The sequence below is a fragment of the Zingiber officinale genome, chromosome 5B (assembly GCF_018446385.1).
Source record: "Zingiber officinale cultivar Zhangliang chromosome 5B, Zo_v1.1, whole genome shotgun sequence".
Lineage (NCBI taxonomy): Eukaryota > Viridiplantae > Streptophyta > Magnoliopsida > Zingiberales > Zingiberaceae > Zingiber > Zingiber officinale.
Window position 1 is genome coordinate 92,071,286 of NC_055995.1, and position 14,861 is coordinate 92,086,146.

Genomic DNA, 14,861 nt, shown 5'->3' on the forward strand with positions numbered 1-14,861 from the left:
ACCAGGATTCTTCAAAGACAATGAGATAAAAATCAATGCATAAAGGATAAAATTGTTGGTGACAAGCTTGTTGTTAGATGTACAAAGTAAAGAATACTCTTACCAGGTCCGAAGAGGAAGATGATGTTGGGCTCGATATGTACTTAAGGGTAGATCACGAGAGAAACAAATAAAACAAATAAAGGAAGAAGAGGTCTATTAAATGAGAAATTTGTTTAGGTTTTGCATGTGTATATATATAGTGTTCAAGTTATCATATTCATAATGAGATACTTTTTCTATTTTAAGTATCTAGAAGAAGAGAATATATTAAAAGTCAGAATATCATGTGATACTCTTTCTATTCATCATGCAAATTAAATGCATCATTGTAGTCGTAGTTATGCTTTTTGATATAGGTAAAAGAATCTTTTATATCACAACCCTTTCGAAGAAATCTTGGAATCCCAAAAACAAGTTAGGTTGCCTTTGGAAAAATGAGAAATTTTTTATTGTCATCCACTTCAGACTTTGTTCCAAAACTATCAAATACTTTCAGGCATTTCAAACATCTGGTTTTTAGGTTCACTACAAAAGTTTTTAAAAAATTCCACACTTTTTTTTTAAAACAACCACACATATACGTTCAAAAAAAGTTAACACATGCCAAAAATTAATCCAACATCACAAATAACCTCGACAAAACAGGAGTAGTATTAACTCATTGATTGTGTACAAAGGATTCCAGTTCCTTCAACTTTATACTAAGGCCCATGATAACATTCATATCGTCTTCAAAGTTAAAATCCTCCCATCTCAACAAATAAACAATGAGAATCACAAGAATCAAGAACAAAAATCGGACCCAATTATATCAAAAATTCAGTATATAAAAAAATTTAGTATATTATTATACAGTCTCGAAAAGTTTCGATATGGTATCAGTATGTAATTTAATAGTTTGGTATTCGATATATTGTACTGATACTGAAATTTGAATATAGACGGTATAAAATTTATATCATACTGAAAATTAATATACTGAAGTATCGGTATACTAAAATTTCAGTATGATATACCAAAATTTCGATATAGTATCGATATGATTTTTTTTTTTGTATATTGAAGTTTATACCTTAATGATGTAACTGTGCAACCACCATTGACCTTCCAAGTCTCGGACATTGACTTGCAAACTCACGTAATACATTAAGGCATTTTCATATACAGAGTTTATCTCCTCCAATGTTAGATATGAGTCTGCAGTCCATTATGACAGACAAGTCTAAGAGTTCTCGGCGCATGGACTCCCTCATATCATCATTATTCTTTGCTTGTACTTACATCAAATTGTTGAGATGTGTCGTGACTTCCTCACAAAGTTAAGGAACTTCTGATTAATAGTCTCCAAGCCCACATACATCTGTTGATAGACCACTAGAAAAGGGGTTATGAGAAACCAAGGTTCTTCATATACAAAGTGATAGAAAATCAAGACATAAAGGATAGAAATATTTGGTGGCAAACGTGTTATTAGATGTACAAAGTAAAGAATACTCTTATTAAGTCTGAAGAGGGAGATGCCACTAAGCTCAACATCTATTTAAGGGTCGATCACCAGAGAAAAAAATAAAGGAAGAAGAAGTTCAAGGAATGAGAAATTTGTTTAGGCTTTGCATGTGTATATATAAAGTGTTCAAGTTAGCATATTTATCATGAGATACTCTTTCTATTAAGGACAGAATATATTAAAAGATTATCATGCAATAGTATATCTATTCATCATCCAAATCTAAGGCATCCATGTAGTTGTAGTTATGCTTTTCGATATAGGTAAAAGAATCTTTCTCATCACAGTCCTTTGGCAAGAAGTCCAGGAAGCTCAGAAACAAATCTGGTTGCCTTTGAAATAATGAGGAATTTCTAATAGTTATCCACTTCAAGACTTCATTCTAGAACCATCAAATACTTTCTAACATTTTTAACATCTGGTTTCGCATTAGTGCCACTGGTATATCTCTTAGGTTCACTACAACTTTTTAAAAAAATTCCATACTTGTTTAAAAAAGTAAAATCATACTTATCCATTAAAAAAAAGTTACCATGTGCCAAAAATTAATCCAAAATCTCAAAGGACAAACACCTTAACAAAAACAAGAGAACTATTAACTCAGATCGTGTACAGGGGATTCCGATTCTTCAGCTTTATATTGTAGCCCACGGTAGCATCCATATCGTTTTCAAGGTTCAAACTCTCCCATCCCAACCAATAAAGAGCAAGAATCACAAGAATCAAGAATAAAAATCGTACCAAATTATATAAAAAATTTTGGTACAATATTATACTATCTCGAAAGGTTTTAGTACGATAATGAGATGAAATTTAATAGTTTGGTATTTGGTATATCATATCATATCAAAATTTTAATGTAGCCAGTATAAATTTACATATCGAAAATCGGTATACTAAAGTTTCAGTATTCTAAAGTTTCGGTATACAAAAATTTTGGTTCAGTATTAGTATGATTTTTCTGTATATTGAAGTTTATTCCATAATGATGTAATTGTGCAACACCTTTGAGCTTCTAGGTGTTGGATTTTGACTTGCAAACTTGCGTTTACTTGAATAAATTTTTGATACATTAGGGCATTTTCATACACTGTGTTTATGTTCTCCAATGTTTTTATACGAGCCTACAACCCATTTATGATAGATAAGGTTGAGAGTTCTCGGCGCATGGACTCCCTCATATCATTATTATTCTTTGTTTGTACTTTCGTCAAGTTGTTGAGGCATGTTATGACTTCCTCAAGACGCGAAGCCAACTTCTGATTAATTGTCTCCAACCCTGCATACGCTTGTTGATAGACTACTAGAAGATGCATTCCGAGCAACTAGGGTTCATCCTATACAAAGAGATTGAAAATCAAGCCCAAAAGGATAGAAGTTGTTGGTGACAAACTTGTTATCAGATGTATAAAGAATACTCTTACCAGGTCCGAATACAGAGATGACACTGGGTTCGACATTAGCTTAAGGGTCTATCACGTGAGAAAATAAATAAAGGAAGAAGAAGTTATGGGTGAGAAATTCCTTTAGACTTTGTATTTGTATATTTATAGTGTTAAAGTTACCATACTCCTCATGAGATACATTTTCTATTTGAAAAATTTGGAAGAAGAGAATATATTAAAAGTTAGATTATCATATTATATTAGTTCTAATTACCAGGCAAATATAAGGCATACTTGTAATTATAGTTATGTTTTTCGATATAGGTAAAAGAATCCTTAGTATCCTAACCTTTTTTCAAGAAGTCCTGAAAACCCAAAAACAAATCAAGTTACATTTAAAATAATGAGGAATTTTGGATAGTTATTTACTTCCCGACTTCGTTCCAAAATCATCAAATACTTTCAGACATTTCTAACATCTGATTTTGCATTAGTGCCACTATTATATCCCTTAGGTTAATTACATAAGTTTTAAAAACAAAACCACAGATATCCATTAAAAAAAAAGTAAACACACTCCAAAAATTAATCCAACATTGCAAAGAACAAACACCTTACAAAAATAGGAGAAGTATTAACTCACCGATCTTGTACAAGGGATTCCGATTCCTAAAGCTTTATACTATGACCCACGGTAACATCCATATCGTCTTCAAATTCAAACGCTCTATCCCAACCAATAAAGGTGAGAATCACAAGAACCATGAACAAAAATCGTGCCAAATTATATCGAAAATTCAATATGTCAAAAATTTTGGTAAAATATTATACCATCCTGAAAAGTTTTGGTATGGTATCGATATACAATTTAATAGTTTGGTATTTGGTATATCGTAACGATATTAGATTTTATTGTGAATGATATAGAATTTATATATATATATATCATATCAAAAATTGGTATACCGAAGTTTTAGTATACCAATATTTCAGTATGATATAGATATGATTTTTCTATATATCAAAGTTTATACCATAATGATGCAACTGTTCAACTACCTTTGAGCTTCTAGGTCTTGGAATTTGATTTGTAGACTCGTATTTGCCTAAGTTTTTGTTACATAGGAGCATTTTTTATACATAGAATTTATCTCCTCCAGTGTTTTGATATGAGCCTACAGCTCATTTACGACAGATAAGGCTGAGACTTTTCAGTGCATGGACTCCCTCAAATCATCATTATTCTCTTTGCTTGTAATTCCATCAAGCTATTGATGCGTGTTGTGGCTTTCTCAAAAAGTGAAGTCAACTTCTGATTAATAGTCTCCAAACGTGCATATGCCTATTGATAAACCACTAGAAGAGGGGTTTCGAGCAACTAGAGTTCTTCTTACACAAGGAAATTGAAAATCAAGCCATAAAGAATAGAAGTTATTGAAGGATCGAAAAAAATTTAGATATCTCCATAATGGTATGATATTGTTCACTTTAGGCCTAAACCCTCATAGTTTTGCTCTTGGACTCTACCCAAAAAGCCTCCTATCAATGGAGATATCTTTCTCTTATAAATCCATGATCTTTTTAATATGTTTTCAATATGGGACTATGTTTACAACCTTGCAACCCTAATAATCCCCCCTCAAGCATTGAGTCACTCTTGACCTGCTCAGGGCCTCCCCTCGAGCATCGGGTCACTCTTGATCTACTCAGGGCCTCCCCTCAAGTATCAGGTCACTGCCCTGCTCAGGGCCTCCTTTACTTCATTCAAGGTTTCATCCACATGGTTCAATCTTGGATCATGACTCTAGCTCATGCTTCTTCCGACAATTAGTCTAGTGAAGAGCGACCTCACTTTGATACCAATTGAAGGATCAAAAAGAATTTAGATATTTCTATAATGGTATAATATTATTCACTTTGGGCCTAAGCCTTCATAGTTTTGCTCTTGGGCTCTACCCAAAAGGCCTCCTACCAATGAAGATATTTTTCTTTTATAAATTCATGATCTTTCTCATATGTTATCAATGTGGGACTATGTTTACAACCTTGCAACCCCAACAGTTGTTTGTGACAAGTTTGTTGCTAGATGTATAAAGTAAAATATACTCTTACCATGTCTGAAGAGGGACATGACATTGATCTCAACATCTGCTTAAGGGTTGATCACGGGAGAAAACTGTTAGAATTGGAGTGCAGTAGAATACACATTAAAATTAGATTTTTCACCTAAATCATGGATCTCTTCTTGGTACATATAATTTTAAACAAAATAACATGAAATGAAACATACCTCGTAGTGTTCGATAGATGTGAATGATATCACAAACAAATTAGAGTCACACGTGTGACTCTTCTAGTGGTATCCACTCACACTAGGTAACGAACATGACATGATTAGTTAGGTGCTAGCCTCTTGGATCGACAAAACCTTTTAGAAGCATTATGGATCTCAAGATATGTCTCCAAGAAGAAGTAGGTTGCCAAAATATAGATCCGCTACATTAACGACCCCCTTAGTGCTGACCTCATGGATATGGAAGGAGGTACATGTAGGTACCAAACATCGGCGCATGATGGGGTAAACCCTAGATCGTCAGTTCCTGAGAATCGACCCCTGGCCATTACGCCAGAGATGCCATGCATCCACCATCTGTGCTATACCCTAGGGCAAGTAGGTTGCCAAAAACTTCAATGAGAAGTGGAGATAGAGTTTATTTTTTTTAAAGAATTTTCTAAGGATGACTACTTATAACCTCCAAGGAAGATGAAGAGGTATGCCTCTTCAAATTCTCCATTAAGCATCTTGATTTTGATTGTTCAAATTCTTCATTAATATTATGATTATGACTATCAAATTCTTCATTAATAATCATGATTGTGACTACCACTAACTCCACTCTCTCTTCTTTGGATTAAATAAATCTATATTTGATCTTGATTTGTTCTAGCTTTTGATATTTCATAATTAATTAATAATCTAATTAATTCTAATTCAAAAATAATAAATTAATTAATTTTAGTATCCACTAAAATAATCACTTATAGATAATATTCATGTCTATATGCTATGCGTGCGACCCTCTAGGTTTTATACATAACGATAGTGTAAATTCATACACAGACTAAGGTAATTATCTTGCAATATTTTTTAGTCACCCATGACCTTACGTGATAAAATATTAGTCATAAACTATAAACACCAAGAACTGATTACTATGTAATTAAATTTCTTCATCTAGCATACACCCAATTAATTCGGTGCACTATGCATCATCACCAAATTAATTATTTTATTTGATTTCTAAGATATAATAGACTTCTCTTGAATGATAAATCATTTCTCCCATGACCATGAATTTCGAGTTACTAATATCTCTATCAAGCAGTTAGGATGTTAACTGTCTAATCTAAGAGAGTGATGAATCCTATATTAACTCAACATTATTCTATCTACGTTTTGCCATACACCCAACAACTATATTAATCACAATCTGATTAAAGACTACTTTTAACGGTGTCAAAGTACATAACTCCATGCATAAAATAAATGAATGTCTCAAGTCGAAAGATCAATTACATTTGTTCATAAGAGGAATGCCCAATGAAGCTTAATATGTGATCTCCTCTCAAGCGGGTCATATCCAGTGTACCTCTAAAGTCAAGGCACCCCAAGTACAACTTGGATATCCATCCCTCACTTTATCTTGACCTAGTCATACTCAATGTTGATCTAGATATCTATTCAATGAAGAACTATTTTCAGATTAATATACCCATTAATACATGAAACTTTATCATTAATCATATACGTATAGAAAAATAAATAATTAATGATAAATACTTGCCTCTATGAAATAATTATCCACAAATTCATAAGAGTATCTTGGCACATAAGTGCACACACTAACAAAAACAAATAAAGGAAGAAAAAGTTCATGAATGAGAAATTCTTTTAAGCTTTGCATGTGTATATCTATAGTGTTTAACTTACCATAATTATCATGAGATATTTTTTCTATTTGAAACATTTGGAAGGAGAGAATATATTAAAAGTTAGATTATCATGTGATACTCTTTCTATTCATCATGCATATCTAAGGCATTTTAGTAGTTGTAGTTATGTTTTTCAATATAGGTAAAAGAATCTTTTGTATCACAATCCTTGGATAAGAAGTCCTAGAAGCCCCAAAATAAGTCAGGTTGCATTTGAAAAAATGAGGAATTTTTGATAGTCATCCACTTCAAGACTTCATTCCAGAATCATAAAATACTTTCAGGCATTTTGATATCTGGTTTCGCATTAGTGCCATTCTCATATCTCTTAGATTCACTTGAAAAGTTTTAACAAAAATCCACACTTTTTTTTAAAAAAAACCACACATCTATTAAAAAAGTTAACAAATGGCAAAAATTAATCCAACAATGTAAAAAACAAACAACTTAATAAAAATAGGAGAAGTCTTACCTTACTGATTGATCCTGTCTAAAAGCTTGCGAGATGGAGCACTGGATGGTGATGGATGATGACAGATTCCGATACTGGTGAATAAGAGAGGATCCGAGAAAACCACAGCGGACCTCGTGAACACTTGATCGATCCGAGAAAATCAAAGCGGATCGTATGAATGATATCTTACCGAAAAGAGCTCTGGCGAGATGGCTGCGGGGATTAGCGGAAGATCTTTAGTCCGATGAATGAGATGATCTAGTCTCCCTGCATACATCGAGACCAACTGACAAAACGTTAGTGACCTAAGACCGGGGTGAAAATTCCTCGCTAGGCCCTCCGATACTCAAGTTAGTCTCCGACGAGAAGTAGACGAAGAAGAAGAAACTGTATGAAGAATTAGGGTTTGATTGGATGTAATGCGTATGTTTGTGTACCTGGCCAGTGGAGAGGATTCCCCTTTTTATTCCACCTCATCTAACCTCCACAGTCATGAGGTGGACCCCGGTTTGTTAAAGTTTGTTAAGAGATGACGTAAGCCAAAACTGCAATAGTAATAGTTTAAGGAATCTTTTTCTTACCCCAGCTGTACCTTCTTTGTCGTTTAGCATACCTGCAGAGAATTCTAGAAGACTTTTACCGCTAAATTGATTAAGTGTCCATATGATTGTATGTTATTATGATTCACCTGTTATGATTCACCTGTTACATATGCTTGGTCAGTCATATAAGCTTATTTAGCACATATGTGGAATATATTCTGTCCATACTAGTTTTAGTTCTATACTCGATCGGCTACTTATACCCGACCAAGACTTCATTATAAATATGCTAAAAAACTATGTAAGGTTGAAGACCTTTATGCTCAATTTACTTTTCATGCTCGACTTGTCTATTAGAGTTGGGCGATCATAGCTTGCTGATCGAGATTGATCGGTCAGACGTATGAAGATGCCTTTGCCCTTTAACTCTTTCTCTATTCGATCGTATGCTGTTAAACGCTTCTACGATCGACCGGTCTATTCGACCGACCCTACCGTATCGACTGAGATTAATCAGTTGGGTGTATATAGGCCTTTCAAGATAGCTTAATACTAAGTGTTTCTACTTTCGATCGGTCTCTTATACTCGACCGGTCTTGGTTTACCAAACTCATATGCTCGGCCGGTCTTTTGAGCACGTCCGACCCTACATCATTGACTAAAATCATCTAGTTGAGTCTGTAGAGGCAACTTTAACCGATGACCCTTCCTTCCATCAGCCGTAGGTCAAGAGCTACATGAGATCAAATGTATCTGTGTTCGTCCACCCTATAGAACCCTGCCCACCTTTACCCGCCAGGCTTATAGGCATGATCGGTATATTACGTTCGTTCGATCTCTGTCTATTATGTACAAAGTCAAGAACTTTTACATTTAGCCGCCTCTCTATGTGGGGTTGGTCATATGTATCCGGGTGAGCACCCATGCTCAACCGGTCTTTGCTTACTAAACTCATGTATTTGAGCGACCCTGCTATGTCCTGGACCACCTAAGGTTAGACTTTCTTTACATCAGATCGATCCTTTATATCCGACCGACTAGATCTACTGGATAGGTTTTTTTTTGGCCAATCTTACACGCTTGGTCGGCTCTATCTGCTCGGCCGATTTTACATTCTCGGTTGGTCTTTCATACCCAACCTATCCCTGTTTGCCATGCATGGAGCGACCCACCTTTGCTGAGTCTAAACTTTTCTGGACAACCTCTCCTCTTGTCTTTTCTAGCCTCCCTTATCCCCGCTTCTCCCTTTCTCCTCTCAAAAAAGGGGTCCTCCTATCACAACCCATATCACTAGCCTCCCCTTCAAGTTTAGTTGAAGGAGGTGTAGCCAACTAACTAGACCTAAGTTTATTTCTGACCTCCTACTACCTTCTATGACAGCTTTGCAGTAACTTTTTCTGCGATCTTGTGACATCTTTTACAATGATCCCGTGACTTCTTTTACAGTGACCCCATGACTTCTTTTATAGTGATCCTGTGACCCCTTTTGGCATGTTAAATAGAGTTGCACTCTTGCTTCCTTCCACACCCATCTTCCTTTCTCTTGGCTTCATTTTCTTCTATAGGCTTATAGAAACTTATGGCCTCAGATCCTTCCTTCTGGGATCAATTGTTGCGGGAGAAAGGAAAAACTTTGGATGAGGCGTTCCAGGCTCTAGACCAGTATCGTTCCCCGCACCGGGAACTAGAGATGTTACCGTTGGCGCCCCTGTCTCAAGTTCATTCCGAGACTTCTTCAAGGGACAAAGTTCACCGGGATCTAGAACATAAGACTAAAAAGTTAAATGATTTGAAGGCTCATCATGCTTTGGAGATAGTTGTGTTAACCAAGAAGATTCATGCAGATAATTTGCTAATATCGCAACAACAACAAGAGTTAGATCGACTTCAAGCTAGGGTGGATATTCTACAAGCTGAGTTAGATCAACTTAGACTGAAGGTGGACCCTTCAGTCACATATTAGAGGGGATAAGCCGCCCAGATCGTCTGGAGAATAGGACAACTTTCTCCTATATAGCCAAGTTGTCATTCTCCTCTTCATCATCCTTCACTATGACATCTATAGACGGTCAGTACCAGGCAAAATATTCCCTCTCCCCTTGCTTGGTCGTGAACAACTCAAGTGGGGTTGATATACTTATGATGGTCTCATAACTATGTTTGTAAAATTATCGTTGATAATGCTAAAGCTTGATGTTTGAGATGGACGTGCAATGTGATGTGCTTGGTTATACCTAGAATGAGAAAAGGGGTAATTTTCTTGTATCAAACTAAATGATCCTTTGATATCTGTCCGGTTCAAGAAATCTGGTGGGCCTAAGAATTATCCAGGTATTTTGATTCTTTTCCATATTGTAACTGAGTAGTAATCCCCTTCATTTATTACACCTAGGAATTTAAATGCCTTTTCGATACCTTCTGCTCACTGATTGGCCCTTCAATGGTACATGACAGCGCTGATACGAGTATGATTTAGCCAGCTACGCCTAACATAAATGCTTAATTGTGGTTTCCTGACACGTGTAGGCTGACTTCTCTTTCTTGTCGTAATAAGCCGCACGTTCCGACAGTATCACCCCGTCGCGTCTTTTCTGCATGATATCCACGACCCCTTTGATGAACACTTTTCACATCCAACGACAGTTCTTATCTCTTAATACTTTCAAAAAACCCTAAACCCTTCACTTCTTCGTCTTCTTCCCTACGCTTTTTGCTGACAGTGCTATCTGGGTTTTTTGTATTCTCAACTGGTCTCCCTCCCTTTCCTGTCTCTCTGCGTTGCTCCTCCTTCTCTGAATCTCAGTAAGTCATTTTCCTTGTATTGCTCTATGGCTGAAGAGTCCTTTTCGGCTTGGTATATTCAGATTCGATCTGTCTTTCACAAATCAGATAGGTCTGCTCTTCGTTCTTTGTATGAGATCCCCAAGACCCATCGTATTGTCATTCCTGATGCTAATGCCCATCCACACTTTCCTCCTAAGAATTGTGTTGCCTTCTTCAGAGACCAACTAGTGGAGGGTCTGTGTTTTCCTATTCCCCCTTTTTTGATAGAAGTTAGCCAGTATTTCGACATTCCATTACAGTAATTCACCCTCAACACTTTTCGTTATCTCTGTGGTTTGTACATGCTTTTTCGTATTCACGACATCCCTCCAACCCCTCAAAATTTCTTCCCGTTTTCATATATCAAGAAATCCGATCTTGGTGTCTTCTTTTTTCAATCAAGGCCTAAAATGACCTTCTTTGAGGAGATGTCCTCTTCCATCATGGGATGGAAATCCCGTTTCTTCTTTGTAGAACTTCCAGGACCTATCCCTTGGTCTTCTTTGTGGAAATCATCTTTACCCGCTCGCCCTAACGTAAAGGAATTACATAGACACCCCTCCTTTGCTACTTACTCCGACAAGCTATCGGGCTTTCGCTTATTCATTCACAAGTGGATTCGTGATGACCTCCTCTATCTCTTCAAGTTAAATCCTGTTAAGATAGAGCTTCATGGTTCCCTTGCTAAGCCCCTATTCATCTATTTCAATCCCCTTTTTTACTAACTAAGACACTTTTCCTTTTCTGTAGTGGACTCTCTGTACGCTGCTGCAATTGATGATCAATTGTGTCTATCGAAGGAGCTGATTGCTGCTAAGGAGCAAGAACTTCTTACTGCCTTGGGTCAGCAGTCTTCGTCAACAGGTCCTACTGGCACGGACGACGTTTCTGGTTCCCAAGATGTGGCTTTGGAAGGAGCTTCCGTCGATCCTCCTTCCACGGATGAGCCTATCCCTTTACCGGCTGTGGAGCAATCCCCTGAGGCGATCCCTGTTAAAAAAAAAATGTAAACTGACTCTTGCTCCATCCCCGAAGTAGAAATCTGCTCATGTGGATTTTCCTACTTCAGACGTTGTTCCTTCTTCTCCTGATCTTCCTCTCTCAGCTCTTTATCCTTCCTTTGCTCCTTCTGCATCTACCACTCCATATAATCCTAGTGGTAGTTCTTCACCCCCCTTCTTTATGACCTTTCTCGATCATATGCATCTGCCTCCTCACAACGTGCCTTATATCATTTACTATCCTCCTTTGCTTCAAACTTCTTTGTCCTCTACTTCCTCTATTGCTGATACTCAACCCATACTCTTGGGAGGGTCTCTTACTACAACTAGGGAGGAAGTACGCCACATGATCGAAAGCCTTGGGCGTTCTGAAGTGGCTGATAATTTTTCCCTGGAGGAGACGAAGGTGCCTCTATTTTCCTTCGTAATTTTATTTTTACCCCACATCTCTGTAATGCTCGGTATTGTGCAACGCTGGATATATAATTTGAGTATGTCCCATCTGATGCACACTCTGATTCAAAAGAATGAAGCTCTGAAAAAATGAATTTCTGAGTTATCTCCTGATCAGGTGGATGAGAAGCTAGAGAGTCTGTCCTCCCAATTGGAGGAAACCATCGAGTTGCTTAGGACAGAGATCGAGCAGTCACACCAAATACAAAATCGACCTGGAAAGTCTTCAATCATAGCTTCAATCAGCCAATGCTCGGGGTATTGATCTATCCTCCAAAATAGAAGAACGGACATTGGAGATTGCTCACCTGTCTTCTCAATTACAATCAGTGCAGGATGCATATGCCACAGAATTGGCTAGTCAATTATCTGCTCTGAACCTCAAAGAAACTGCCCTTAAGTCTGCTCAAGAAGAACTAGCAAACTACAAAGCCAATGAAGACGCCTGTTTTGAGGAGCGCAGAAAGGCTTATCTTCAATCCTCCGATTTCATTACCCCAATCACCAACTTTTTCATAAATTCTATCAGATTCGTGACAAAATAGGGGGTGGAACAACTGAAAGAACTGAAGTTATTGGTAGTTGACCCTCCTTCTAACTTTCCTGATATAAGGAGAATAGTGAGGAATCATCCCCCTGGATTTCTTTCCCCGGCTTTTGTAGCCTCTGCTGTGTTGTAGCCTTAACATTTCACCAACTTTCTCTTAATTGACGAGTTTTGTATGACCTATTATTTTGGACTTGTTATGGCCTAATTGACCACAATTTTTGGATGCTTTCTTACCCTTTTTGTGTATGCCTTGGCAAAAAACTACTTGAGTGGTTGCATACCCATATAGGTGTGAATCAACCTCCCGGCTGACTTGACTCGATAGGTTGACCTCATCCCTCCCAAATATATGTTGCGAGGAATGAGTTATATTCCCTTTTGAACATTTTCTAGGTATGAAGGATGGGCAGAGCTGTTTGAGGCTATTCACTTTTCGCTCGGCATAAGATGACAAGGTGAGCCTGTTAACCCGGGCTGCTCAGGTGAATGCTATGCCCACCTTTTTTACTCGTTATGGGGTGACCAAGCGAGAGCCTTCATTTACTTTATTTTTCCTGTCATACATCCTGGGGCCACAATCTCGCTGAGCTTTAAAGATTAATCATAATTTACCTTGGGATCTATCAAGCTTGAACTTTGGTACTTGGGGAACGTATTTGCCATGATCATATGGGTAAGGGTATTCCTTCTTGCATACTCGATATTCTACTCAACAGCTAATTGACCCGGTGTTTGTTTATCCCTTTATCGTTTGGATATCTATCCCCTTCTCGGTAGCAACGCCGAGGGTTTTAGAAACGAAAAGAAAAGGGGTTCATCATTTCGTCTTCTTCCTCCGCCACGCTTTTTCCCTCTCTGTTCCATTAAGATTTTGCTCCCTTCCTCGATTTCTTGCTCATTATGGCCTATTCTTCTTCTTCTCCACCTAAGTGGTTCGCTAACTGTTCTTCCAGTGCCATTGATTCGGAAGCCTATGTAATGGGTGTGAACTTTGGGTTCCCTTCCTATCTGGTCCTTCCTTCTTCGACAAATCGTCCTCACATTCCTCCACCGGGGAGCGTTGTTATTTTTTGGGAACAAGTGATTTCTGGTTTTCGCCTCCCCCTTCATCCTTTCTTTATTGCCGTAAGTCAGTATTTCAACGTGCCCTTGAACCAACTTATCCCTCAATCTTTCTCCATACTGTCTGGTTTCGTCATCGTTTCTCAACTACTTGATTTTCCTCCTTCCCCCCGCCTATTTCATCAATTTTTTGTCCTTCGTCAAGTAGAAGATAGTCTTTTCAAATTCCAGAATCGTCCTAAGGCTATCTTATTTAACAAAATTCCAACACAGGCTGAATTCAGAGTCTCGAACTTCACGAGTCTCGAATTCAGAGCCAAGTCAAGCAAAGCCAAATCTCAATATTGCCCTATAAGCTGAAAAGGATGATCCCGACTTTGAAGCGTCGATCGACGAGTCTGAAGTGGCTCTATTAGTAAGAAAATTGAATAAATTTATTAAAACTAATAAATTTAGATCGCAGTAAAAAAGGCATCAACGTAGCAAAAGGATGGTTCGTTGCTACAACTGCAACGAGGAAGGACACATCAAGGATGACTGCCTAAGACTGAAGAAAAGGGACAAGGAGAAGTTTCAAAAGTCGATGTCCTTGAAGCACAAAAGTCTGAAGGCTACATGGGATGAATCATCATCCTCGGAATCAGAAGTCAAAGCCTTCTCAAGATTATCACTAATGACAAACCATCTTTTCGAAGAAACTAGTTTGGAGATGAGCATAAATGAAGGGGGAGGATCATTAGAAGAAGAAAGCTACGATAAATGGGGAGTATCAGATATAGAGGTAAGTGAGATATGTAATCTGACTCCCAAGCAGTCCTTTCAATTCATAAAAGTTCTCACTAAAGACTTAGTTAAATTAGAAAAGGAGAATAATGAGTTAAAAGTTTTCAGTGAGAAAATTAAACGTTAAAATTTCTTTATGAAGCTTTGTCTAAGGAAGTGGTTGTTGCTCCAATAACCAAGAAGGCCTAGTGCCTCGCCACGACCTAGAAGCCAAAATATTGAAATAAAATATTTAATTAACTTTCTGGTAAAGCATTAAAATTAGA